General features: G+C 48.4%; 1 pseudogene; it reads left to right on the top strand.

The window, feature by feature from the left end:
- Positions 1-27,296, top strand: part of LOC138357662 (murinoglobulin-1-like) — a 202,572-nt pseudogene that overhangs the window by 43,566 nt on the left and 131,710 nt on the right.

Raw genomic sequence — 27,296 nt, 5'->3', positions numbered from 1 at the left:
ACTGTGAGTACCTCAGTGTTACCGTGAGTACCTCAGTGTTACTGTGAGTAGCTCAGTGTTACCGTGAGTACCTCAGTGTTACTGTGAGTACCTCAGTGTTACTGTGAGTACCTCAGTGTTACTGTGAGTACCTCAATGTTACCGTGAGTACCTCAGTGTTACGGTGAGTACCTCAGTGTTACGGTGAGTACCTCAGTGTTACTGTGAGTACCTCAGTGTTACTGTGAGTACTTCAGTGTTACTGTGAGTACGTCATTGTTACTGTGAGTACCTCAGTGTTACTGTGAGTTCCTCAGTGTTACTGGGAGTACCTCAGTGTTACTGTGAGTACCTCAGTGTTACTTTGAATACCTCAGTGTTACTGTGAGTACCTCAGTGTTACTGTGAGTACCTCAGTGTTATGGTGAGTACCTCAGTGTTACTGTGAGCACCTCAGTGTTACGGTGAGTACCTCAGTGTTACGGTGAGTACCTCAGTGTTATGGTGAGTACCTCAGTGTTACGGTGAGTACCTCAGTGTTACTGTGAGCACCTCAGTGTTACTGTGAATACCTCAGTATTACGGTGAGTACCTCATTGTTACTGTGAGTACCTCAGTGTTACTGTGAGTACCTCAGTGTTACTGGGAGTACCTCAGTGTTACTGTGAGTACCTCAGTGTTACTTTGAATACCTCAGTGTTACTGTGAGTACCTCAGTGTTACTGTGAGTACCTCAGTGTTACGGTGAGTACCTCAGTGTTACTGTGAGCACCCCAGTGTTATGGTGAATACCTCAGTGTTACTGTGAGTACTTCAGTGTTACGGTGAGTACCTCAGTGTTACGGTGAGTACCTCAGTGTTACTGTGAGTACCTCAGTGTTACTGTGATTACCTCAGTGTTACGGTGAGTACCTCAGTGTTACTGTGAGTACCTCAGTGTTACTGTGAGTACCTCAGTGTTACTGTGAGTACCTCAGTGTTACTGTGAGTACCTCAGTGTTACGGTGAGTACCTCAGTGTTACTGTGAGTACCTCAGTGTTACGGTGAGTACCTCAGTGTTACTGTGAGCACCCTAGTGTTACGGTGAGTACTTCAGCTTCAGTGTTACGGTGAGTACCTCAGTGTTACTGTGATTTCCACACAATTGGTCACCTTCAAGTATTCTTAATCCTTTGAAAAAGCTGAAGATTTTACATCAACTAATGGGTAACATAAACTATTGAGTGACAAACTAATGGGTTAAATAAACTAATGGGTTAAATAAACTAATGGTTTACATAAACTAATGGTTTATATAAACTATTGGGTTTACATAAACTATTGGGTTTACATAACCTAATGGGTTACATAAGCTAAACTAACGGGGTTACATAAACTAATGGTTTATGTAAACTAATGGGATACATAAACTGATGGGTTTATATAAACTAATGGGTTACATAAACTAATGGGTTTCATAGACTAATGGGCTATGTAAACTAATGTGTTACATAAACTAATGGTTTACATAAACTAATGGGTTACATATACTAATGGGCTATGTAAACTAATGGGTTACATAAACTAATAGTTTACATAAACTAATAGGTTACATATACTAGTGGGTTATGTAAACTAATTTGTTTATGTAAACTAATGGGTTATATAAACTAATGGGTTTACATAAACTAATGGGTTGCATAAACTAATGTGTTACAGAATCTAATGGGTTCACATAAACTAATATGGTTATATAAACTAATGGGTTACGTAAACTAAGGGGTTTACATAAATTAATGGGTTACGTAAACTAATGGGTTACATAAACTAATGGGGTACAGAAACTAATGGGTTCACATAAACTAATGGGTTTATGTAAACTAATGGGTTACATAAACTAATAGGTTTACATAAACTAATGGGTTACATAGACTAATGGGTTACAGAAACAAATGGGTTCACATAAACTAATGGGTTACATAAACTTATGGGTTTATGTAAACTAATGGGTTACATAAACTAATGGGGTTTACATAAACTAATGGGATACATAAACTAATGGGATACAGAAACAAATGGGTTCACATATACTAATGGGTTACATAAACTTAAGGGTTTATATAAACTAATGAGTTACATAAACTAATGGGTTACATAAACTAATAGGTTACATAAACTAATGGGTTCGTAAACTAATGGGTTATATAAACTAATTGGTTGTGTAAAGTAATGGGTTACATAAACTAATAGGTTACATAAACTAAAGAGTTACGTAAACTAATGGGTTACATAAGCTAATGGGTTACATAAACTAATGGGTTACATAAACTAATGGATTACATAAACTAATGGGTTATGTAAACTAATGGGTTACGTAAATTAATGGGGTATACTGTGATAAGTGGTGTATTCCTCCAGACACCGACACAATATACAAGAAAGGTTCTCATTGCAGATCTCCGGGTGTAAGGAGGTGGAGGTGCAGGCATCGGAGCTGAGGATCATTGACTGCGACGTGTACAGTCTCAAGGCCTCGGCCATCGTCACTGAGGAAGGTACTGGAGTGGAAATTAAAAAGGACGCCTCAGTCTCCATCACCCGAAACGCCGTGACCTTCAAAACTATCTACGAAGACGCTTACATGAAGCCGAACCTTCCTTACTCCCTCAAGGTTGGTAATTATAATTGTAAAAATGTGTTAGAACAAAGTTATGTTCATGTTTTATTATTCACTAAATATTGTCGATTTGGCTTGCTGTGCAACACATTTTATAGTTCATTGATTTCCATCTTCTGGGCGTTCAACACCGCCTATTGTTGCTACTGGTGGATGGACACGACAAGACTGTTGCTACTGGGGGATGGACACGACAAGACTGTTGCTACTGGGAGATGGACACGACAAGACTGATGCTATTGGGAGATGGACATGACAAGACTGTTGCTACTGGGAGATGGACACGACTAGACTGTTGGACGTGTCACCTGTGTGTGTAAATGTGATCACACACGTGTATAACAAAAAAATTCGTTTACGTCATTATTTACAGTTTTTAACCCAAAACTATTATAACCCTAAACTATTAACTCCGCCAGCAAGAATAATAGACTGACACGTTCATACTAACCAGTTAATGAAATGACTGAGCAATAGATAAATAATAGCTGTTAATATTACTTACATCAACTTAAACACAATAAATATAGATAATTAAATAATTCAGTTATCAAGTACCAAAAGAATATTAAGAAATGTTGACACAGGGATAACATTGGGATGACGAATATCAGTACGTAGTGTGAACATAGACACGACATACAGTATCACTTAATCCAGAACGACAACGTTTTAGATCAGTTTGACAGCACGTCAGTCCGGCGCTGGGTGGTGTGGCGAGCAGGACGCTTCTCTTTGCCTATCCAGTTGTTACTTGGCCGGTGTGGGGTTTGTTGACAACCCGGCATGATGTGCGGGCCTTGGTGTGGCTGCTGGCGTGACTTGAAAGTGGCCGTGTCGGCCTGCAGTATGGGGAAGCCTGTGCCACCTGTCGTCAGGCCTGGAATTTTCCAGTAATACTTCCTACCAAGCAGTAGAAGTGGTGATTTTGGACATGTTACGTGTTTCTTTGGAGGCTGTGTGTGGTGTGTAGCTGCTTGCTGGGGGACGTGCGATTGTGAAGTTTGGCTCCTCAGTGGTTTACCGTGATCTCGTCACGTGCTATGATGGGGGCACTTTCCCTCTTCTTGATAATGGTGGATCAGTGACTTTCTCTGGTCGCTGTCCTATGACGATGTATGTGGCAGTGCATGGGGCACCCTTCGAGTTCCATGAGGACCTTCTACGTCGGTACTTTGCCCGTTTTTGGCGGGTTCTTCATGTGCGGATGAACGCCGTCCCCACCGGGAGGTAGAATCGGGTCCCGTGTGAACCCACACTCTCACCATGCGCCTTAGGGATCATATACTGTCCTCCATCATGCTGTTGCGCTTCCCTCTTTGTTTGTTTCATACGGGCCAGCTCCAGATGTGTTTCAAGTGTGACCTACAGGGCCACCAGGCTGCAGGGTGTGAGGTCCACCGGGGTCACCCCTATTAACCTCTTCTGGGAGGAGGATTCTCCCCCGTTGTCGACCTCGGACCCGTCAATGGGTGCTGGGATTTGTGTGTTGATTCCCTACTGTCTGCTGCCCCGGTGTCGGATCCTGCTGCTCGTCTTGGTGCAGATGTAGGTGTTGACGTGGAGGTTAGTGTGGCCCCGCCACGACCATCCCTGCCCCAGCTGCCTCACCCCGCCCCGTCTCAGCCGCATCTGCCTACTATGTTCCAGGATACGGTGTCTCCTGTCGCTCTGGCTGTCCGCGAGGGGTTGTCTCCTGCAGTGTGTGGTCCGGTGGCCCCGGTTGTTAAAGCTGTGGTTCTCGGGGGTCGTTCTTTACAAGCACACCTGCCGGAGAGTTCTGTTGTGGTGCAGGAAGATGGGAGTGATAACTCGAACGACCGGCGGCCTGTCTCGATATGATCGAAGCGGGTTCAGAGTGTGTCTCCCCATCGTGGTGAGCCTTGGGAGGAGGTGGAGAAGTATGGTGCTCCGGCGTCCCCCGCCGTCGGTGACGGGGCTGTGAGGGGCTCCGAGTTGCTTCCTGTGCCCACACCTCCTGTGTCTATTGCTATTGGATCCCCGCAGTGCGAAGTTTTCCCTGATGATCAGGATCTTGTCATGGTGCTGAGAAGGGATGTGTGCCAAGGGTCCTCGGCTCCTGTGCCCGGTGGCGGGGACGATGCCGTGCCTGCGTCCCCTGTGGTTCCCCCGGTCAGGGGCGGGAGCCTTGTCCCGGCTGCCGGGTACGTGATCCGTGAGGGACAGGTGTTGCGACTTTCTCGGGATGTCTGGTGCCTTCTTTTGATAATTACTTACTTACTTCGGGTTCAATTCATAGTGAACATAACACAACACTCCCTAGGAACTTGCTAGTTGACAATACAAAAATCCTGGAGTCGACCACTGACCTAAGACGACTACAAATCCTGGCAGCTATACTAAAATGAGAGAAAAAATCACTTATAAATATATTGAATAACTACTTCGCTTCCCTGGCAACACTTAGATGCAGAACTCACCTACATCACGGGGTAACTACCACATCTCTACCGGATTCTTACCGCCCACAGAGAGTACTAGTCCTATGCAACGCCTTACCCAATATATGATTGCCCCTTTTCCCTTACTCTTACCTTATTTCCCTATTCCTTACCCTACGTTTCATTGCCCCCATACACCTCTGACGCCACTGTTGCAGGCGGCAACAGTGGCGTCGAAGGAGATTACCTAAGGCTTCAATTCATCCCCTTACACATGTGTATTTAATCCGAAATTGCTCCTTGTTTATTAATTCCTTAAGATTGCTCTCCTTGGCACTGACGAAGAGAAAATAAGTTAGAAGCATAAAAAAACTAGCACTTTAAGATTAACAACGCCAGCATTGCGGTCATATTTAACCAAATATGCTTAAAGTAACGCCTGCTGCCCAAATATACAAACATTATCACATATTTGTGTACAATTATATGTGATCTTTAACCAGAGTCTTCCTCTTACTAACATAGCTGATAGGAAACAGCTGAGGTAAGGTCCCAGCAAACAAATTTAGGTTGCCACAACATATCTGGAAAGTATTTGAAAGGATTGGAAACGTTTGTTTTATCGTATCAGATACGGATTAGTGTGTGGACTTAAATAGGTTTCCAAAACTTATAACCAAAACCTACGTATCTAACACTAATTTGAGATGTTGTGGCAACTTTACAATCCTAACACGAGTCATTCATAATCCATTCATATACCAATATGAATCTCTTGTGAAAGGTTTGAGCCTATAATCTGAACCCTTTTCACATCTTTGTGTCTAAAGTTAAATTTCTTGAAATTAAATTATATTATTTTATATTATATTATTTTTATTATATTTTATTTTATATTATATTATTATTTTCAATTTAAATATTAAAACCAATTTAAGGGTAAAAAAAATTTAATAATTTATATTTCTTTTATTATTTACTAACAATTATAATTATTTACTAACGGAGAGAAGGGAGGCTGTACGGTGGACAGTGGCGGCTGTGGCGGACAGTGGCGGCGGTGGCGGATAGTAGCGGCGGGCGGACAGTGGCGGCGGGCGGACAGTGGTGGCGGGCGGACAGTGGCGGCTGTGGCGGCGGTGGTTGACATTGGCGGCGGTGGCGGATAGTGGCGGCGGGCGGACAGTGGCGGCTGTGGCGGCGGTGGTGGCGGTGGTGGACAGTGGCGGCGGGCGGACAGTGGCGGCGGTGGTGGACAGTGGCGCGGGCGGACAGTGGCGGCGGGCGGACAGTGGTGGCGGTGGCGGATAGTGGCGGCGGGCGGACAGTGGCGGCTGTGGCGGCGGTGGACAGTGGCGCGGGCAGACAGTGGTGGCGGGCGGACAGTGGCGGCGGTGGCGGACAGTGGCGGATAGTGGCGGCGGGCGGACAGTGGTGGCGGGCGGACAGTGGCGGCGGTGGCGGATAGTGGCGGCGGGCGGACAGTGGCGGCTGTGGTGGTGGTGGACAGTGGCGGCGGGCGGACAGTGGCGGCGGTGGTGGACAGTGGCGTGGGCGGACAGTGGCGGCGGTGGTGGACAGTGGCGGCGGGCGGACAGTGGTGGCGGTGGCGGATAGTGGCAGCGGGCGGACAGTGGCGGCTGTGGCGGACAGTGGCGGCGGTGGTGGACAGTGGCGGCATGCGGACAGTGGCGGCATGCGGACAGTGGCGGCTGTGGCAGACAGTGGCGGCGGTGGCGGACAGTGGCGGCATGCGGACAGTGGCGGCATGCGGACAGTGGCGGCGGGTGGACAGTGGCGGCGGCGGGCGGACAGTGGTGGCGGTGGCGGACAGTGGTGGCGGTGGCGGACAGTGGTGGCGGTGGCGGAGAGTGGTGGCGGTGGCGGACAGTGGTGGCGGTGGTGGACAGTGGTGGCGGTGGCGGACAGTGGCGGCTGTGGCGGACAGTGGCGGCGGTGGTGGACAGTGGCGGCGGTGGTGGACAGTGGCGGCATGCGGACAGTGGCGGCGGTGGTGGACAGTGGCGGCATGCGGACAGTGGCGGCATGTGGACAGTGGTGGCTGTGGCGGACAGTGGCGGCGGTGGCGGACAGTGGCGGCATGCAGACAGTGGCGGCGTGCGGACAGTGGCGGCGGGCGGACAGTGGCGGCGGCGGGCGGACAGTGCTTGCGGTGGCGGACAGTGGTGGCGGTGGCGGACAGTGGTGGCGGTGGCGGACAGTGGTGGCGGTGGCGGACAGTGGTGGCGGTGGCGGACAGTGGCGGCGGTGGCGGACAGTGGCGGCGGTGGCGGACAGTGGCGGCGGGCGGACAGTGGCGGCGGTGGCGGATAGTGGTGGCGGTGGCGAACAGTGGCGGCGGTGGCGGACAGTGGCGGCGGTGGCGGACAGTGGCGGCGGGCGGACAGTGGCGGCGGTGGCGGATAGTGGCGGCGGTGGCGGATAGTGGCGGCGGGCGGACAGTGGCGGCTGTGGCGGACATTGGCGGCGGTTGCGGACAGTGGCGGCGGTGGTGGACAGTGGCGGCATGAGGACAGTGGCGGCGGGCGGACAGTGGCGGTGGCGGGCGGACCGTGGTGGCGGTGGCGGACAGTGGTGGCGGTGGCGGACAGTGGTGGCGGTGGTGGACAGTGGTGGCGGTGGCGGACAGTGGCGGTGGTGGTGGACAGTGGTGGCGGTGGCGGACAGTGGTGGCGGTGGCGGACAGTGGTGGCGGTGGTGGACAGTGGTGGCGGTGGCGGACAGTGCTGGCGGTGGCGGATAGTGGCAGCGGGCGGACAGTGGCGGCTGTGGCGGACAGTGGCGGCGGTGGCGGAGAGTGGCGGTGGGCGGACAGTGGCGGCTGTGGCGACAGTGGCGGCTGTGGCGGACAGTGGCGGCGGGCGGACAGTGGCGGCGGCGGGCGGACAGTGGTGGCGGTGGCAGACAGTGGTGGCGGTGGCGGACAGTGGTGGTGGTGGCGGACAGTGGTGGCGGTGGCGGACAGTGGTGGCGGTGGCGGACAGTGGTGGCGGGCGGACAGACGCGGCGGTGGCGGACAGTGGCGGCGGTGGCGGGCGGTAGTGGCGGGCAGTAGTGGTGGGCGGTGGCGGGCGGCGGCGGCTGTGATGGGTGGTGGCGATCGGCGGTGGTGGGGGCTGGTGGCGGCTGGCGGTGGCGGCTTGCGGTGGCGACTGTGGCAACGGGCGGTGACGGCTGATAGCGGGCGGTGGTGGCGGCTGGTGGCAGGTGGTGGCGGTGGTGGCGGCTGGTGGTGGCGGCTGGTGGCGGGCGGTGGCAGCTGGTGGCGGTGGTGGCGGCTAGTGGTGACGGCTGGTGGCAGTGGCAGCTGATGGCGGCTGGTGGTGGCGGTGATGGCGGCTGGTGGTGGTGGGTGGCGGCTGGCGGTGGCGACTGTGGCAACGGGCGGTGGTGGCTGGTGGCGGGCAGTGGTGGCGGCTGGTGGTGGTGGCAGCTGGTGGCGGGCGGTGGCGGCTGGTGGCGGTGGCAGCTGATGGTGGCTGGTGGTGGCGGTGATGGCGGCTGGTGGTGGTGGTGGCGGTGATGGCGGCTGGTGGCGGGCGGTGGCGGCTGGTGGCGGTGGCGGCTGGTGGTGGGTGGTGGCGGTGGTGGGTGGCGGCTGGTGGTGGTGGGTAGTGGCGGCGGATGGCGGCGGGTGGCGGCTGGTGGCGGCCAGCTGGGACACACCCTTCACCACTAAAGGTCTGAGCACAACTAACTATATGTCTCTCTCACCACCAGCCCAGTGTTGGCAGCTGGCGCTCTCAAAACGTTTCCTTTAAAGATTGTATATTATCTTTGAACAACAAGTTTGATTATCAAGGAAATAATGCATATATTATTGTCACATTAATACTGTGCAATATCTTATTACATTCCTGCTAAATAATTATAATTTGAAACAGGACAAAAAATCCAACATATATATAAAAACCAACATTAGAGATCATGAGGCCTAGGCCTAGGCCTATCTGTGACCACACATCCTGCTTCCCTGGCCAGTTACCCTCTCACACCTCACACTCTTAACTCTCTCATAATCACTCTCACTCTCAATCACTCTTACGCACTATTACTCACTCTTACTCTCAATCACTCTTACGCACTATTACTCACTCTTACTCTCAGTCATCCTTACTCACTCTCATACTCACTCTTACTCTCATACTCACTCTTACTCTCTGTCACTCTTACTCTCTGTCACGCTTACTCTCTGTCACTCTTACTCTCTGTCACTCTTACTCTGCCACTCTTACTCTGTCACTCTTACTCTGTCACTCTTACCCCCTCCCCTTCCGGCCCGTTGGCGTCGTGAGGGGGCTTGGTGGACGGCTGCCGGAGTGTGATGCTCCGTTGGGCAGTCCTCTGTCCTTTTCTGGCCTTGCACTCCTGCTGCTGTCTTCTCCAATTGTGCCGGATCGCTTTTCCTTTTCCTTATGTTTCGTTTTTCTCCCCCCTCTTCTCCTATCTGCTTGTCGTTTCCTGCCGACCTTTTGCTTGTTTTGGATTATTTCTTTGGACTTCTTCTATTTTGACGCCCGGGTGCTTGAGGAGGCATACTCTTGCACCCGTAGAACTGTAGTACCCGACGTCTCGAGCGAGGGGAACCTTTTATTGTCAATCCCCCTTTCGTCGCTGAACCCGATCTCGACGGACTGACGGTTCTTAAGGTGGCGTTTGTGGGGCGTATACTCACGACGCACCCCTAGGGGGCCCCGGCGTGATCAGCGATAGCTTCCTGTTGGGTGTCCTGCCTCTAATTGTGGCTCCATGGTGGGTATGGGGGCACATTCGTGGATGAATTTGTCACTTTTCGTCTCTATGTCGTTGAATGTTTCCGTTGTACCCTCTCAGGCTCGTGGGGTGGGCGACCAAGCCCCCGAGTCGGCCTGTATTGGAAGACCAGGCTCTGTAGCTCCCGCTGCGTTAGGCCCCGACCTTGCTCCTCCTTTGACCGTCCTGACTTCTTCCCCAGCTCCCCTCCCTCCTCTGAGGTTGGGTCGAGCCTCCAGCCCCCGGTGGTGACCACTTCGTCCCCTGGTGTGGCTAAGTCTTTCGTTGTGACTACTGCGCCTTTTGACCCCTCTCTCTCTAGGGGTTCTCAACGCCGTTCGCGCCCCAACCGCACTCGCTCGATTCCTTCCCGTGCTGATGCGTATCAGGCCTTGTTTGGTCCTGCTTCATGGGCCAAATACTTTGATCTCCTCCCTCTTGATTCTGCGCCTCCTGACGATTTCTCCCTCCATCGGCATCTTGTAGATTCCGTGGATGCGTGTGTTACTTTCAACCCCACTCGTCTCGGTACACGTGTCGTTGCTGCTCCTTCTCAGGATGCGGCTTCCCGCTTGGCTGCCTTATCTTGCCTTGGCGAGATCCCTGTTCGGGTCTCCAAGAACGTTCAGATGAATTCCAGTGTTGGCACTATTCTCCTCCCACCCCATGTTGCAACCGGTGTTCGGAATCTGCAGGATTGCCACGATGATATTCGGCATATCCTTGATGCCCAAGGCCATTCTGTCCTCCAGGTTGACTCGTTTACTCGTCCCCCTCGTGGTCGTCGACGTCAACCCCTTCGCGTTGTGAAGATCACCTTTGATGGTAGGACCCTTCCATCCTCTGTCATTCTTGCTGGTGCTAGGTGCTCTGTCCAGGAGTATATTCCTTCTCCTCGACTTTGTAATAAGTGCTGGAGGTTTGGGCATGGTGCCCTCCGCTGCTCTGGGACTGTCTCTCTCTGTCCTTTGTGTGGGAGTGAAGGTCACTCTAAGTCGGAGTGCACTTCTCCCCAAGCTCGCTGCCTCAACTGCGGTGAGGCCCATCCTACGTTCTCCCGTGCCTGTGTCCATTACAAGCTTGAGGCGGCCGTCCTTAACCTGAAGCACCGGGAGCGTTTGTCTTTTCCTGAGGCGAGGCGCCAGGTTCGCCGGCTCCCGCCTTATACTAACATCTCTTATGCTCGCGTGTTGCGCTCTTCCTCTCCTCGTCCTTCCCCCCTTCCTCAGACTCTCAACCGTTTCCGGGCCTTGGACCCTGATACGCCCACTGCCCCCTCCTCTGTTCCTTTGAGTTCTTTCCCGAGGGGTCCCCCTCCTGGTCCTCTGTCTGGGGTTCCCCTTCTTTCCACCCGGTCTGTCATGTCTCCTGTGTCTTCTTCCTCGTCCCCCTCCGATCCTCCTTCCCATCCTCTTCCTCCATCTCTCGGCTCTCCCCGCCGCCTGTCGGTGCAGGAGGATGTCCATCGCTCTCCTAACGGCCGTCGTGTGTGCTCTCGTTCGGCTTCTCCTGTTGAGACGCTGGAATCCGTTGCCCGGTACGTAGTTGCTGGGACACCTGTCTCTTTAAGTCAGAAGCGTAAGCCTGGCTCCTCTCCTTCCTCTTCCCCGGCGGGTAAGAAGGCTTCGCTTTCTTCCTTAGCTCCTACTTCTGGCTCTGTTGCTCCTTCCCCTCCCGTTTCAGTGGTTGCACCCCCTGTTCCTGCTATGGAGGTTTCTTTGGCCCCTGCTTCCCTTTCGGTTGCTGCTCTTGCTGGGGTGCGCTCCCCTCTTTCTACTCCCCCTCTTCCTACTGCTGTCCTTGACCGCTCCTCTCCGTTGTCTCCTCCTCTTCCTCCTCCTCCTCCGGACCCCGCCCGCCCACCTCTGATCTGTTCTCCCGTTTCCTTCCCTCCGTCTTTGCTCAGTTTACCCATGCCCCCTAACCCTGACTTTGCTGACCCTGATCCCGACCCTGATATTCTTTAACGTGCTCTGTCGCTCTTTCGCCTTTGTTTCTTCCTTGTTCTCTGTTTTTGTCCTTTCTCTTCCCGTCGTTGTCCATTCTTCAATGGAACGTTCGAGGTTATTACGCCAATTTCCTCGAACTCCAACTTCTGATTTCGCGGTTTTCGCCCCTTTGTGTCTGTCTCCAGGAGCCAATGCTTGGTGCTCGTCCTGGTCGTTTTCGTGGCTATTCCTTTCTCTCCCCCCCCCCCAGCCATTGCTGGGGCTTCTAATTCTTCTGCTCTCTTGATTCGTGCGGATGTTCCCTTTGTTCCTTTACTTTTTCCTTCGCCTCTCCATTGTTCTGCTGCTCGTATCTTTGTGGGGAAATGGTACACAGTTTGTTCCATTTATCTCCCCCCGAGTGTCCCGCTCTCTCTTCCTGATTTGAAACACCTCCTAGACTCCTTGCCGGAGCCTGTGCTCCTGCTGGGTGACTTCAATTGTCGTCATTCTCTTTGGGGTGACGTTCTGACGAATACCCGGGGTCGCCTCCTTGAGCCGTTTCTCCTATCTTCTTCCCTGTCTCTTCTGAATTCTGGTGAGCCCACTCATTTGGACTCTCGGACTCGCACCCTTTCTTGTCTTGATCTTTCTCTCTGCTCTTCTTCTCTTTACTTAGATTTCACGTGGCAGGTTCTTGATGACCTCCATGGAAGTGATCATTTCCCCATCCTTGTTTCCTTTTTCTCTTTTCGCCCTTCCCTCTCTTTCCCTAGGTGGCAGTTTGCTAAGGCAGACTGGACCCTATTTACCCTCAGTGCTGCTCTCTCTGACCTCTCCCTTCTGCCTCTCTCTCGCGCTCTCCTCCTTTTTCATGACACTGTCTTCAACGCTGCCCTCCGCTCTATTCCTCGCTCTTCCTCTCGGGGTCCGCGGAAGTGCGTTCCCTGGTGGAATGCGGACTGTGCTCGGGCTGTCCGCTGTAAGCGTGCAGCCTGGAAGAGGCACCGCCGTAGGCAGACGACCGATTCTTTTCTTTTCTTTCGGAAAGCGAGTGCGGTGGCCCGTAGGGCCATCCGTACGGCTAAACGTGAATGTTGGGCATCTTATGTCTCAACACTTACGTCCGAAACCCCTCTGGCCCAGATCTGGAAGCGTATCCGCAAGATAGCGGGTAAGTTCGTTCCCGATGTTTCACCTCCATGATACTCTTGTGGCGGACCCGTTGCAGGTCGCTTCCGAACTGGGTTCCCACTATTCTTCTGTTAGCTCTGGTCTCCATCTTCCCCAATCTTTCCTTCTTCGTAAACCTGTCCTTGAGTCTCGTCCTTTAGATTTCTGCACTCATCTTCAGCTTCCCTATAATGATCCCTTCTCTCTCTCTGAACTTCGTTCTGCTCTGGCCCTCTGCGGTTCTACGGCGGCGGGCTCCGATGGTATTCATTATGAGATGCTTCGCCATCTCCCTCCGAGCACGTCTCAGTATTTACTGAGTCTGTATAATCGGATCTGGGAGTCGTCGTCAGTCCCTGAGGACTGGCTCGATGCCGTTGTCCTCCCTGTTCGCAAACCGGGGTCTCTGGGTACTTCCCCTAAGGACTTTCGCCCTATTGCTCTCACAAGTTGTGTCTGCAAACTTTTTGAACGTATGGTTAACGTTCGTCTGATGTGGTTCCTGGAACACCATCACCTCCTCTCCCCTTCTCAATTTGGTTTCCGCAAGTGCCGCAGCACGACAGATGTCCTGGTGAACTTGGAGGTCTATATTCGTACTGCTTTTGCTGCGAAGTCCTCCGTTGTTGCCGTCCTTTTTGACCTGGAAAAGGCTTACGACACCACTTGGCGTTATCATATCCTATCTCAACTTCATTCTTTTGGCCTTCGTGGTCATCTCCCTCTCTTTCTCCGCAGCTTCCTCTCTCGTCGTTCCTTTCGGGTGCGCCTTGGTACCGCTCTCTCTCCCTCTTTTCAGCAATACGAAGGTGTGCCCCAGGGTAGTGTTCTGAGCACTACTCTTTTTCTGGTTGCCCTCAATGGTCTTCTTTCCTCTCTTCCTTCTGGTGTCTTCTCCGCTCTCTATGTCGATGATCTTACCCTTTGTTGTCAGGGTGATGATTCGCCTCTCCTTCAACGCCGGCTTCAACTTGCAATTGATGCCGTGTCGTCTTGGGCCACTGATCATGGCTTCAAGTTCTCTACTTCTAAGACTTGTGCCATGACATTTACGCGGAAACGGGTTGTTCTTCGTCCCTCTTTGTCACTTTATGGTCATCCCTTGAATACAAAGATTCCGCGAAGCTTTTGGGGTTATTCCTTGACACTCGTTTGTCTTGGTCTCCCCATATCTCTTACCTCCGTGTTGAGTGCTCTAAGGCCCTTACCCTCCTTCGGGTCTTGTCCCATACTTCTTGGGGGGCAGATAGGCGCACTCTCCTTGCTTTACATTCTTCTCTCGTCCTGTCTAAGCTCGATTATGGTTGCCCTGCTTACTCGTCTGCTTCTCCTTCTACTCTTCGCCGTCTTGATGCTTTGCACCATACTGGGTTGCGCCTCAGTTCTGGTGCCTTTCGTTCGACTCCCGTCCTTAGCTTGTATGTTGACACTGGCTTCCTGTCTCTCCAGGACCGCCGTGATCGCTACTGTCTTCGCTATCTTGCGCGGTCCTTGCAACATCCTTCCTCTCGCCTCTGTCGTGCTTTAACTTTTACCCCTCCTGCGGTTCCTGTTCCTCTTCACCACCTCCCTCTTTCTGTCCGGTTATCTCGCCTGCAGGATTCTCTTTCCGTTCGTATTTCTGATGTTTCTCCTCGTGTTGTTCCTTCTTTGCCCCCGTGGAGGGTCCCTCTTCCGCGGTTTTGTACTTCCTTGACCCGTGTCACTAAAGCTTTTACCCCTCCTACGGTTCTAAAACGCCTTTTCCTCGAGCACTTTTCTTCTCACTCCCGCTCCGTTTCTGTCTTCACCGATGGGTCTAAGTCAGCGGACGGTGTTGGCTACTCTGTTGTTTTTCCTGATCGCACTTATATGTGTCGCTTGCCTCCGGAGACTAGCATCTTTACAGCGGAACTTTATGCTATTCTCTATGCTCTTCGTCTCCTACTTTCTCGTTGTCAGTCTTCCTTTGTAGTTGTTGTTGACTCTCGTAGTGCCCTCATGGCTCTCGGGTCCTTTAATCCAGTTCATCCAGTGGTTGTCGAGATCCAGCATTGGCTGTTTCTCGTTCATAGTAAATTTAAGTCGGTTGAGTTTTGTTGGGTTCCCAGCCATATTGGTGTGTCTTTAAATGAGCGTGCGGATGCTGCCGCCAAGGAAGCTGTCCGCTCTTGTCCCATCTCTCGTAAGGGCATTCCGTATTCCGACTTTTACCCGGTTATCCATTCCTCAGTCCTTACCCGTTGGCAGGCTTCTTGGTTGTCTGTTACTGGTAACAAGCTACGTACTCTTAAATGTTGTGTTTCCTCGTGGCAGTCCTCCTTCCACCGTAACCGGCGGTGGGAAACAGCTCTGGCGAGGTTGCGTATTGGCCATACTCGCTTAACCCATGGTCACTTGATGGAGTGCCGCCCTGCTCCTTATTGTCCTAGTTGCATTGTCCCTCTTACGGTCGTGCATGTCCTTCTTGAATGTCCTGACTTCCAGGACGAGCGTATGTTTTGCTTTCCGACCGCCCCTCGCGGTCACCTGTCCCTCGATAGAATTCTTGGTGACTCGGATACTTTTGATATCGTTCGCCTTATGCGTTTTTGTTCTCGTATTGGCATCCTTGGTGATATTTAGCGCCCTCTGATTATTTTGCGTATTTGATGGTGCTACATAGCCTTCCCGGTTTGGTGCCTTCTTTTGATAATTACTTACTTACTTACTCTGTCACTCTTACTCTCTGTCTTTCTTACTCTCTGTCACTCTTACTCTCTGTCACTCTTACTCTCTGTCACTCTTACTCTATGTCACTCTTTCTAACTCTCAGTCACCCTTACCCATTCATACTCACTCTTACTCTCATACTCTTACTCTCAATCACTCTTACTCTCTGTCTTTCTTACTCTCTGTCACTCTTACTCTCTGTCACTCTTACTCTCTGTCACTCTTACTCTCTGTCACTCTTACTAACTCTCAGTCACCCTTACCCATTCATACTCACTCTTACTCTCATACTCTTACTCTCAATCACTCTTACTCTCATACTCTTACTCTCAATCACTCTTACTCTCAATCACTCTTACTCTCAATCACTCTTACTCCCAATCACTCCTACTCCCAATCACTCCTACTCTCAATCACTCTTACTCTCATTCTTACTCTTACTCTCATTCTTACTCTTACTCCCAATCACTCTTACTCTCAATCACTCTTCTCATTCTTACTCTTACTCTCACTCTTACTCCCAATCACTCTTACTCCCAATCACTCTTACTCTCAATCACTCTTACTCTCATTCTTACTCTTACTCACTCTTACTCTCAATCACTCATATTCTCATTCTTACTCCTACTCTCACTCTTACTCCTACTCTCACTCTTACTCCTACTCCCAATCACTCTTACTCCCAATCACTCTTACTCCCAATCACTCTTACTCCCAATCACTCTTACTCTCAATCACTCTTACTCTCAATCACTCTTACTCTCACTCTTACTCTCAATCACTCTTACTCTCACTCTTACTCTCAATCACTCTTACTCCCACTAACTCTCAATCACTCTTACTCACTCTCATACTCACTCTTACTCTCATACTCACTCTTACTCTCTGTCACTCTTACTCTCATACTCACTCTTACTCTCTGTCACTCTTACTCTCTGTCACTCTTACTCTCTGTCACTCTTACTCTCTGTCACTCTTACTCTCTGCCACTCTTACTCTGTCACTCTTGCTCTCTGTCACTCTTACTCTCTGTCACTCTTACTCTGTCACTCTTACTCTCTGTCACTCTTACTCTCTGTCACTCTTACTCACTCTCAGTCACCCTTACCCATTCATACTCACTCTTACTCTCATACTCTTACTCTCAATCACTCTTACTCTCAATCACTCTTACTCCCAATCAATCCTACTCTCAATCACTCTTACTCTCATTCTTACTCTTACTCACTCTTACTCTTACTCCCAATCACTCTTACTCCCAATCACTCTTATTCTCAATCACTCTTACTCTCATTCTTACTCTCAATCACTCATATTCTCATTCTTACTCCTACTCTCACTCTTACTCCTACTCCCAATCACTCTTACTCCCAATCACTCTTACTCCCAATCACTCTTACTCTCAATCACTCTTACTCTCAATCACTCTTACTCTCACTAACTCTCAATCACTCTTACTCTCATTCTCAATCACTCTTACTCTCACTCTAACTCTCAATCAATCTTACTCTCATACTCACCCTTACTCTCAATCACTTTTACTCTCACTCTGTCACCCTCTCAATCACTCTTACTCACTCTGTCACTCTTACTTTTACTCACTCTTACTCACACTTACACACTCTCACTCACCTTCAGTCACTCTTACCCACTCTCGCTCACTCTTACTCACTCTAGTTAATAAGAACACGCCAATATAAGACAACAAAACGTTTTCAGATTCTTTCACACCACTTTCCAGCAACTTTTATAATTTATATAAATTATCTTAGGGAATAATGCATAAATTATATATTTAAACATGATATTAGTGTTTAGTGGAAAGCATAAGGAGTCAAATTGTGTTAAAAAGAGCGATTTTTAGAACGTTTCACTGAGCCAATAAATATCATTCACAATTTATTAATGAATTTTACAAAAAAAAAAACACCATAAATTTTATATTTAAACATGTAAAAACTATTTGTAATACATTAGGAACAAAATAGTTGTAGAAAAACAATTTATTATAAAACCTTTGTGTTTGGATTTTTTGATTAAAATTTTCTCAAAGACTCTCCTGCACCATTCTCAATGCAAATCATTCCCATGCCTATGGGAAGAGATAGACGAACGTTTTCTAGATGATTTGTGTTTGCTGGGGTGGCATATCGATCACACTCATAACTCGTGTACACTAATGGGACACACCTGCCTTATTGTCCAGGCTGATTTTAAAAATTATTGGAAATCTTGTTTACAAATGTACCTCGTGCGTTAATTGTTAATTATGTTACGTTAAAATACAGATCATTGTGATAACTCAACAGGAGATGGTAATTATTGTATATACTTGGTAACTCTTACTTCAAGTTCTGTGTCGATTTTCCTAGATACTTTGTGATCTTACTGACTCATCAAGTATCAACTTGTTTACAATTCCAAGGCCAAATAATCTATCGCGTGTAAAATACAAACTTAAAAAATATATGGTGTTAAGCCATACAGCAGAACACTGTCTTGGCAACCTACAGTCTTCCAGGACTAAGCTAGTCATCAGAGATGCCAGTGACGGCATCTAAGATACTGTTAACTTAATAAAATTAATATGTAAAGTCGATTGTGATGGTCTCTTCACAATCGACTTGAGAATGGTCCAGGATGGACCGAAACGTCGTCGTCCCTTCACTTTCTAGTGAGGGGGTTTGGTCAACATATTTCAACCACGTTATTGTGACTCCTTGTCTGCATAATATCTAAACCTCCAGAACTTCTTTAACATGTTGCAGGTGAGGGCTGAGAAGCCAGACGGCACTCCGGCAGGTGGTGTCCCCATGGAGGTGTGTGCAGCTGGTCGCTGCACCAACATGACCACAGCACCAGATGGTCTCTTCACAACAGTCTTGCCAGTCTACAACACCAAGAGAGTTTACGTAAGTGTCTTCTTGACTTAATTATTATTATAATGTTTAGTCAGTAAACAATTATTATTATAATGTTTAGTCAGTAAACAATTATTATTATAACGTTTAGTCAGTAAACAATTATTATTATAACGTTTAGTCAGTAAACAATTATTATTATAACGTTTAGTCAGTAAACAATTATTATTATAACGTTTAGTCAGTAAACAATTATTATTATAACGTTTAGTCAGTAAACAATTATTATTATAACGTTTAGTCAGTAAACAATAATTATTATAACGTTTAGTCAGTAAACAATTATTATTATAGTTTCTAATATAAATTCCAAGTGTTGTTCAGTTTCTCAACATAACTTTACAGTAAAAGTCTGAAGCACTTTTAACAACACTTAATTTTTGTTGACAGGTGAGCTTTACATCAAGAGGACGGAGGGTATTAGTGATATTTTTTTTTAGCTCAGATATGAAAGGAAGGCAGAACATAGTACTACTAGTTTGTTGTTGTTGTTAAAGATTTGCTACTCGGAACAAAAAGTTCCAAGTAGCACAGGCTATGGTGAGCCCGTAGTGGACTGTACTACTAGTGTTGAAACAGGTTTAAGATGAAAGAAATTTCCTTTAGCTTGATAATAGGCAAAGTTGATAAAATGTAAAAGGTAACCAAGGCGAGAGAAAGACTTGTAAATAATAGAAATTTCAGAATAAAAAACTGAAGGTCACTGATATGTTGGACGTGGAGGAAGAGAGACAAGAACACTTTTCTTGACAAAGTGGATGGTAGGAAATGAAGTAAATATATGTACCATTGTGCTTAAAATTGCGGCACACAGAGAAAGACAAACCGGACACAGAGCTGTGAACTTGAACGTCTGGGAAAGGAGGAATGGAATTAGATTACAATTATACTTAGAAATTGATAGGAGGAGCCAGATTGTTAAGAGAGGAGAGGAAAGACTAGAAAAAGACGGTTATGAGCCCATAGAACAAAACTGTCATCAACATAGCCAAACCAGGGAGAGGACGAGTATCAACAGTGGGAAGAAGAAGAGGTTCAAATACTCTGTATATTGATTGGCAAGAACAAGGGAGAGGACGGAACTCATAGTTTATAGGAAAACAAAGTAAAGCACGAAACAATGGGTACAAACTGGACGTTTAGATTCAGGAAAGGCCTGGGTAAATACAGGTTTGAGAATAGATTTGTTGATTTATAAAAGATATTACTTATAAATAAAATACAAGTGGGATCAATGAATATAAACATGAATGAACGAGTTGTGTAGCATAAATAAGAGCTGCCTCACATGGGACAACATGCCTTGTGCAGTCCCATATATTACTGTGTTCGTTAGTTCTGTGTTGACACATATATGAATCTTGACTTCTGAGCTTGTGCTCGTTACCTCTGTGCCGGTGGTTCACGGTAGTTGTGTTGCCTCGTTACTTCGGTGCTGGTGGTTCACGGTAGTTGTGTTGCTTGTTACTTCTGTGCTGGTGGTTCACGGTAGTTGTGTTGCTCGTTACTTCTGTGCTGGTGGTTCACGGTAGTTGTGTTGCTCGTTACTTCTGTGCTGGTGGTTCACGGTAGTTGTGTTGCTCGTTACTTCTGTGCTGGTGGTTCACGGTAGTTGTGATGCTCGTTACTTCTGTGCTGGTGGTTCACGGTAGTTGTGATGCTCGTTACTTCTGTGCTGGTGGTTCACGGTAGTTGTGATGCCTCGTTACTTCGGTGCTGGTGGTTCACGGTAGTTGTGTTGCTCGTTACTTCTGTGCTGGTGGTTCACGGTAGTTGTGATGCCTCGTTACTTCGGTGCTGGTGGTTCACGGTAGTTGTGATGCCTCGTTACTTCGGTGCTGGTGGCTCACGGTAGTTGTGTTGCCTCGTTACTTCTGTGCTGGTGGTTCACGGTAGTTGTGATGCCTCGTTACTTCGGTGCTGGTGGCTCACGGTAGTTGTGTTGCCTCGTTACTTCTGTGCTGGTGGCTCACGGTAGTTGTGTTGCCTCGTTACTTCGGTGCTGGTGGTTCACGGTAGTTGTGTTGCTCGTTACTTCTGTGCTGTTGGTTCACGGTAGTTGTGTTGCCTCATTACTTCTGTGCTGGTGGTTCACGGTAGTTGTGTTGCTACCATTCACTTTCGGTTTCTTGGAACATTTTCTTAAAGTGTAGTTGTTACTGTGTACCAGGTTTCTAAGACCGCTTTTCACCGTCTTGTGTGCTGTTCTATATGTTCTCTGAATGTGAGAGTTTGACTATTGATAGCCGGTTGGTCTTTCCATGAGAGCTTGGCTTTTGGTATTGCAGCTTCGGTCACCGGCAAAGCTTCTGCCCACCTGTTCAAGGTTATACTCAACTGCTGTTTTGTTTCCAAAACGTTTGGATTATTGCAAATGACTGCAAGAACTGGCAGAGATGCACAGCCCAGGAGTGCTGTATGCTATTAGGAGTTCCTGGACACTCATGGCCGTCCTCCTTGCCATCTGCAGCTTTTTCTATAGAGCTTAAAGTAGAGTTTACCTTTATAATGCGGGTATCAGACTGTCATACATCCATATGAGAGCCAGAGTAAATAAGAGCATGCAAATAAAACTTTAAAGAATATGGTAAAAATAGTCTTAGGGTCCAAAGACCTCAAAAAAAGTAATTTTCTTCCACTCTTAAATAGGATGACTTTATAAACTTCATAATTTAATGTAAAAAATCACAATAACTGTATGAAAATTTGACGTCCATCTCACACGTCTGAAAAGAAATGAGGATGTGGACGGACCAAAACGTTGTCGGTAACTTCTTTTTCCGGCGTGTGGGACGAGTGTCATCAATGTGTAATGATTCCATCCCTCCACGTCCCTACTTTCCAGCCAAAAAATACTTCACAAAAAGTTCAGGTTACCGGGGATATCACACCTCGTATAGCAGCTACTTTGTGTGCTGGGATCTGTGTGGCTCCATCGGGCTTCGCTGGTGGCGCCTCGGAACACCCTGTAGGTTCTCCTGTAACAGTCTGGCTCGTGGTTAAGAAGCCCGGCTGAATACTGTCTGTGGTCTCGTGCCAAGCATATGCTTGTTGTACTTGGAGACGTGTAATACTTTATTCTGGGAGTGTAAGTCTGCCCTGAACTCTGCGGCTTTTTGTGAAGAAAGTGAAGACCCAATGCACGTGTAAGTGCATTACAAACCAAATGGGGGGTTACTAACTACTTTGATGTTGGTGCAGTGAAATCAATAGGTTGACCAAGGTTCATCGATCACGGGTCGCCGAAGGGATGTTTTCCTCGGGGTTACCATTTTTTTCAGGCAGCTCACTCGACCGTCCAAGTTGGTTGGGCATCATTCTTCCCTCCCCTCTCCACCCTCCCGTCCCAAATCCTTATGCTGACCCCTTCCCAGTGTTATATAGTCATAATAAAATGGGTTGCGCTTTCCCCTGATACCTTTCCTCCCCTTGCTCCTGCACCTCGTAGACAGCCAGACTGAGTTTCCTTCTTGCTAGGTAAGGCTGGGCCTCGGGGAGTGGGCCTCGGAGGCTTCGTGCAACAGTGGGCCTCGGAGGGTGGGTCTCGGAGGCTTCATGCAATTACCTAAGGCTTGTTAACCTACTGAAATTTACCAGATAACACCAAAAAGTGAGAGCAAGCTTGAGTACACTGGGTTTGACTTTTCCAAAAAGATTTAGTGATCATTGTGTAATATGCTAAAGTGTGTTTAACTCTCCTCAGATAAAGGCCCTGAACTCCCGGGCGAATATGCATCAGTCAGAGTTCTCGAAGACCCTGGAGCACTCATTCTCTCCCTCTAACTCGTCGCTGTTGATCCACGCCCCGGAGGGCAAGCTCAAGTGTGTGCCTGGAGAGGCCCAAGACCACCTCCTGCCAGTCCTCTTCTCCGCCTCCGACCAGACCTCCGCCATCTTTACTGTCCAGGTAATTGTAAGGAAATTTAACGCTGTCTACCTGACATGTGTTATGCTCAAGGAAATTGGTGCCTTCGTGTTTGTTCGTAATGATCATAAATTAAGTATTAACACTGCACAATAGATCTGATCTCCATAGGTTATTAGTGGCAAAGTATCTCATTAACTCTGAGTATCGTAAGGTTCAATGGCAACATTTGTGCAATATAGTTTTACTCTTTTAGTAAGTACATGATCCTAAAGTGATTTTTGATGTTACTGTAATTACAAAGTATGTGAACTCATAAGTATTGTGGCCATAAATCAATTTAATTACTTAGCAGAGGAAAATGAGTAAAACTGAATGAACCAGCCATGCAAGTTATATGCTCGAGGGGATTGTTATAGAGAGGTAAATATACTTTTTTGGCATGAATACACTTGACTTAAAATGGGAAAAAATAACACAATTAGTATAACTATATTATATTTATTTTGGTTAATCATGTACAATTATTAATTATTTAAAAAATTTCATCCAACATGCTTTTCCTTGTAGCAGGCCGCAGGCCCATATATCCACTACAGCCTGTTGGCCATCCACTCCTTGCAGTAACTGGTTTGCTTCTTAATAAAAAGTCCGCCTCTGTTCCGGCAATATTCACTACCCATGTTGGGGGTTTTGACCCTGCTGACCCTCACCAGGATGCAACCCCCACAGTTACCTAACTCCCAGATACTTATTTACTGCTAGGTGAACAGAGTCGTCAGGTGAAAGGAACCATACCAAACCATTTCTGTCCTGGCTGGGGCTTACCCCGGGATCCTCAATTGTTTAGCTGGAAGAGTTCTAATGAATGTTAGATATAAAATTTGTTTAATGAAATATACAACTTAAAATTCTCATTGACCATTAGACCTGCATACGAAGCTACTTGCTTGCGTCAGGTTGTGTCTCGCGGGAAGGTCCAGTACCAGGGCAGCCAGGAGTACCAGCTGACCAGCGGGGCCTAACACTCTACTATTACTTCAGGTTGTGTCTCGCGGGAAGGTCCAGTACCAGAGCAGCCAGGAGTACCAGCTGACCAGCGGGGCCTAACACTCTACTATTACTTCAGGTTGTGTCTCGCAGGAAGGTCCAGTACCAGAGCAGCCAGGAGTACCAGCTGACCAGCGGGGCCTAACACTCTACTATTACTTCAGGTTGTGTCTCGCGGGAAGGTCCAGTACCAGGGCAGCCAGGAGTACCAGCTGACCAGCGGGGCCTAACACTCTACTATTACTTCAGGTTGTGTCTCGCAGGAAGGTCCAGTACCAGAGCAGCCAGGAGTACCAGCTGACCAGCGGGGCCTAACACTCTACTATTACTTCAGGTTGTGTCTCGCGGGAAGGTCCAGTACCAGAGCAGCCAGGAGTACCAGCTGACCAGCGGGGCCTAACACTCTACTATTACTTCAGGTTGTGTCTTGCAGGAAGGTCCAGTACCAGGGCAACCAGGAGCACCAGCTGACCAGCGGGGCCTAACACTCTACTATTACTTCAGGTTGTGTCTCGCAGGAAGGTCCAGTACCAGAGCAGCCAGGAGCACCAGCTGACCAGTGGGGGTCTAACATTCTACTATTACTTCAGGTTGTGTCTCGCGGGAAGGTCCAGTACCAGGGCAGCCAGGAGCACCAGCTGACCAGCGGGGCCTAACACTCTACTATTACTTCAGGTTGTGTCTCGCGGGAAGGTCCAGTACCAGAGCAGCCAGGAGTACCAGCTGACCAGCGGGGTCTAACACTCTACTATTACTTCAGGTTGTGTCTCGCGGGAAGGTCCAGTACCAGGGCAGCCAGTGTTACGGCCCTCTCGGGACGCAACGGGGTTCTCACTCTGATGTTGTTAGAGGAAGATATATGTATCCGTTCCCAAGCCAGTAGTGGCTATCAAGGGATGAGATCCGTGACGCAAGTAACTTAAAAGGGAGTAGGGAAAGAAAGTTAAGAACTTAATATTATACTTGTTACCATCACCGATTAAATATATAGAATAAAAGAGTACACAAGGGGGAGGGGTATTAACACTTTACAAGGGGATCATGCACAATCTAGTCTTCTGCTGAAGACTCTTGATCAAGAAGCTAGGTGCTGAGTCCGCGGTGCTTTCTTCGTGGCCTCAAGACGTGTCTTCTGAGAATGCCGAGCCTACCCTGGCCACAGGTCAGCCAAACACAGGTCCACTGGGGGCACCGTCGTGGAGGCCGTCAACCACACGCCCAGCAGGTCTGCTGGCAGGTACTGAGCCACCAAGGCTGGTACGGCCACTCCACGAACGATAAAAGGGGTACGCCCTAGACAGGAGTCTCGTGTGATATCACAAATCGCCCTCCTGTCCTCAATACCCCAGTGGATTATCGTCTCCAACAGTCGGTCCCGGGTAAATCCTTTCACTGCCACTCCACTGGCAGGCTAACACACCACAGTGTTCTTCCGGGGGGACGACGTCACAACAGCTGCAGCAAACTTCACAGTATGGAGACTGGCTGCCTCGGGTAGACTCACTCCACTTCCATCACAGTGGTCCCAGGTCGGCTCTGTAAGCAGACACGTCATCAATAACAGGGACACTAAAACACCACACTTACAGGCTCAGACACAAACACCTGACGTATCCAGTCCATAGATGGCGCTGTCGTCGGAGCACCACCTCACCAGAGGTCAGGAGCGGCTGTGTTGTGAGCTGCACAGGACTGGGAACTGGCCCTTGTGGCCGATGTTCGCCGTCCTCATCCGGTGTCGTCGTTCGTTTGGCGGGGGTTTCGGGAGCTGACCCACAGATGGCGTAGTTGTTACTGCTCCTTGCTCGGACGCTGGATCCGGGTTCGTAACAGCCAGGAGTACCAGCTGACCAGCGGGGAGCTGCCCATCAGTGTGGAGCACCTGGTGGAGCCTCTCCCCCCTCCCCTCCCCAACACCATCAGGGGAGTCGTCAACATCAATATCAACATTCCTCCAACTGCATCTCCCAAGGTCAAGGTCTGTATAAGGATTATATTTGCTTTTTAGTAAGTCTACTCAGTAAGGATAATTTGTTTAAGATAATGATAGACGTTTGCAACATTTGCCTGCTGCGAGTCGTTCAACTTCCCCACTTTAAGGATGCACAAATAACCTTGAGAGATTGCTAGCAGTTTTCTTACTAAGCTTTCATTGTTTATTAACCAAACCTTTAACTTCAAGATTATCTGAACTGTCATTCTACGTGCAAATTTCTTGAATATATGAGAAATATTACATGCATGAATTTCTTCATAAATATATTATATTTTTGGAGAAACTTACCAAAAAGCCACAGTGCTTCAATGAAAGTGAAGACACAATGCAAGTGTAAATGCATTACAAACCAAATTTTCGGATGTAACCCACATTCTTTCTCACAAGCAGCTGTATACAGTGTTCTGAATAAGAGTCCAGAAGTTTGTTTTTATGTCTGGCAGAGCGCCTCACTTGGCGTTCATCATTAGACATCATTGTTATCATCCTCCCCAGGGACCTCCTAGGGGACTCCCCAGGGACCTCCTAGGGGACTCCCCAGGGACCTCCTAGGGGACTCCCCAGGGATTTCCTAGGGGACTCCCCAGGGACCTCCTAGGGGACTCCCCAGAGACCTCCTAGGGGACTCCGAGGGACCTCTTAGGGGACTCTCCAGGGACTCACCGGGACTCCCCTAGAGACTCACCAAGGGATGTCGAAGTTTCAGAATAATGCTCAATTACCTGATTTCTGGGAACTGTGGGGCAGGGTTCTGTGGAATCATTATCCCTACTCTGGACACCACAACGTCTGTGCTCATATGACTTACCGAGATTAGTTAGTTTTACTTCGAGAAAATTCTCGAAGAAAATATTCGAGGGTATAATATTATTAGAGGGAAAATAATAATATTAGAGGGAAAACATTAATATTAAAATATTAGTTGGAACCAGACCCTCTGATATTTTACAAGTGTAAATTATTATATATTTCTCCCGCCTGCGCTCTAAAGGTGCGTTCTTCAACCTCTTTACACCTGCGAACTGCCGACGGCCTGTTGACGGCCTAGACAGAAATAAAACGTCATTGCTATGAAATAATACTACTGTATATGTAGATAGTATTTTATATATTAAAATGTTATAAAAATAAAATTATCAGTGTGACATCTACTGCTGCTTCTTTGTCAGAACATTTGACACACACACATGGCAGGAGCGTTGTTTGTGCGAGACGAAGCGCTCTGTTAACATTGTACTCACCTAGTTGTACTCACCTAGTTGTGCTTCCGGGGGTTGAGCTCTGGCTCTTTGGTCCCGCCTCTCAACTGTCAATCAACAGGTGTACAGGTTCCTGAGCCTATTGGGCTCTATCATATCTACACTTGAAACTGTGTATGGAGTCAGCCTCCACCACATCACTTCCTAATGCATTCCATTTGTCAACCACTCTGACACTAAAAAAGTTCTTTCTAATATCTCTGTGGCTCATTTGGGCACTCAGTTTCCACCTGTGTCCCCTAGTGCGTGTGCCCCTTGTGTTAAACAGCCTGTCTTTATCAACCCTGTCAATTCCTTTGAGGATCTTGAATGTGGTGATCATGTCCCCCCCTAACTCTTCTGTCTTCCAACGAAGTGAGGTTTAATTCCCGTAGTCTCTCCTCGTAGCTCATACCTCTCAGCTAGGGTACTAGTCTGGTGGCAAACCTTTGAACCTTTTCCATTTTAGTCTTATGCTTGATTAGATATGGACTCCATGCTGGTGCCGCATACTCCAGGATTGGTCTGACATATGTGGTATATAATGTTCTGAAAGATTCCTTACACAAGTTTCTAAAGGCCGTTCTTATGTTAGCCAACCTGGCATATGCTGCTGCTGTTAT

The sequence above is a fragment of the Procambarus clarkii genome, chromosome 79 (assembly GCF_040958095.1).
Source record: "Procambarus clarkii isolate CNS0578487 chromosome 79, FALCON_Pclarkii_2.0, whole genome shotgun sequence".
Classification (NCBI taxonomy): domain Eukaryota; kingdom Metazoa; phylum Arthropoda; class Malacostraca; order Decapoda; family Cambaridae; genus Procambarus; species Procambarus clarkii.
This window is presented reverse-complemented; position numbering and strand designations above follow the sequence as displayed.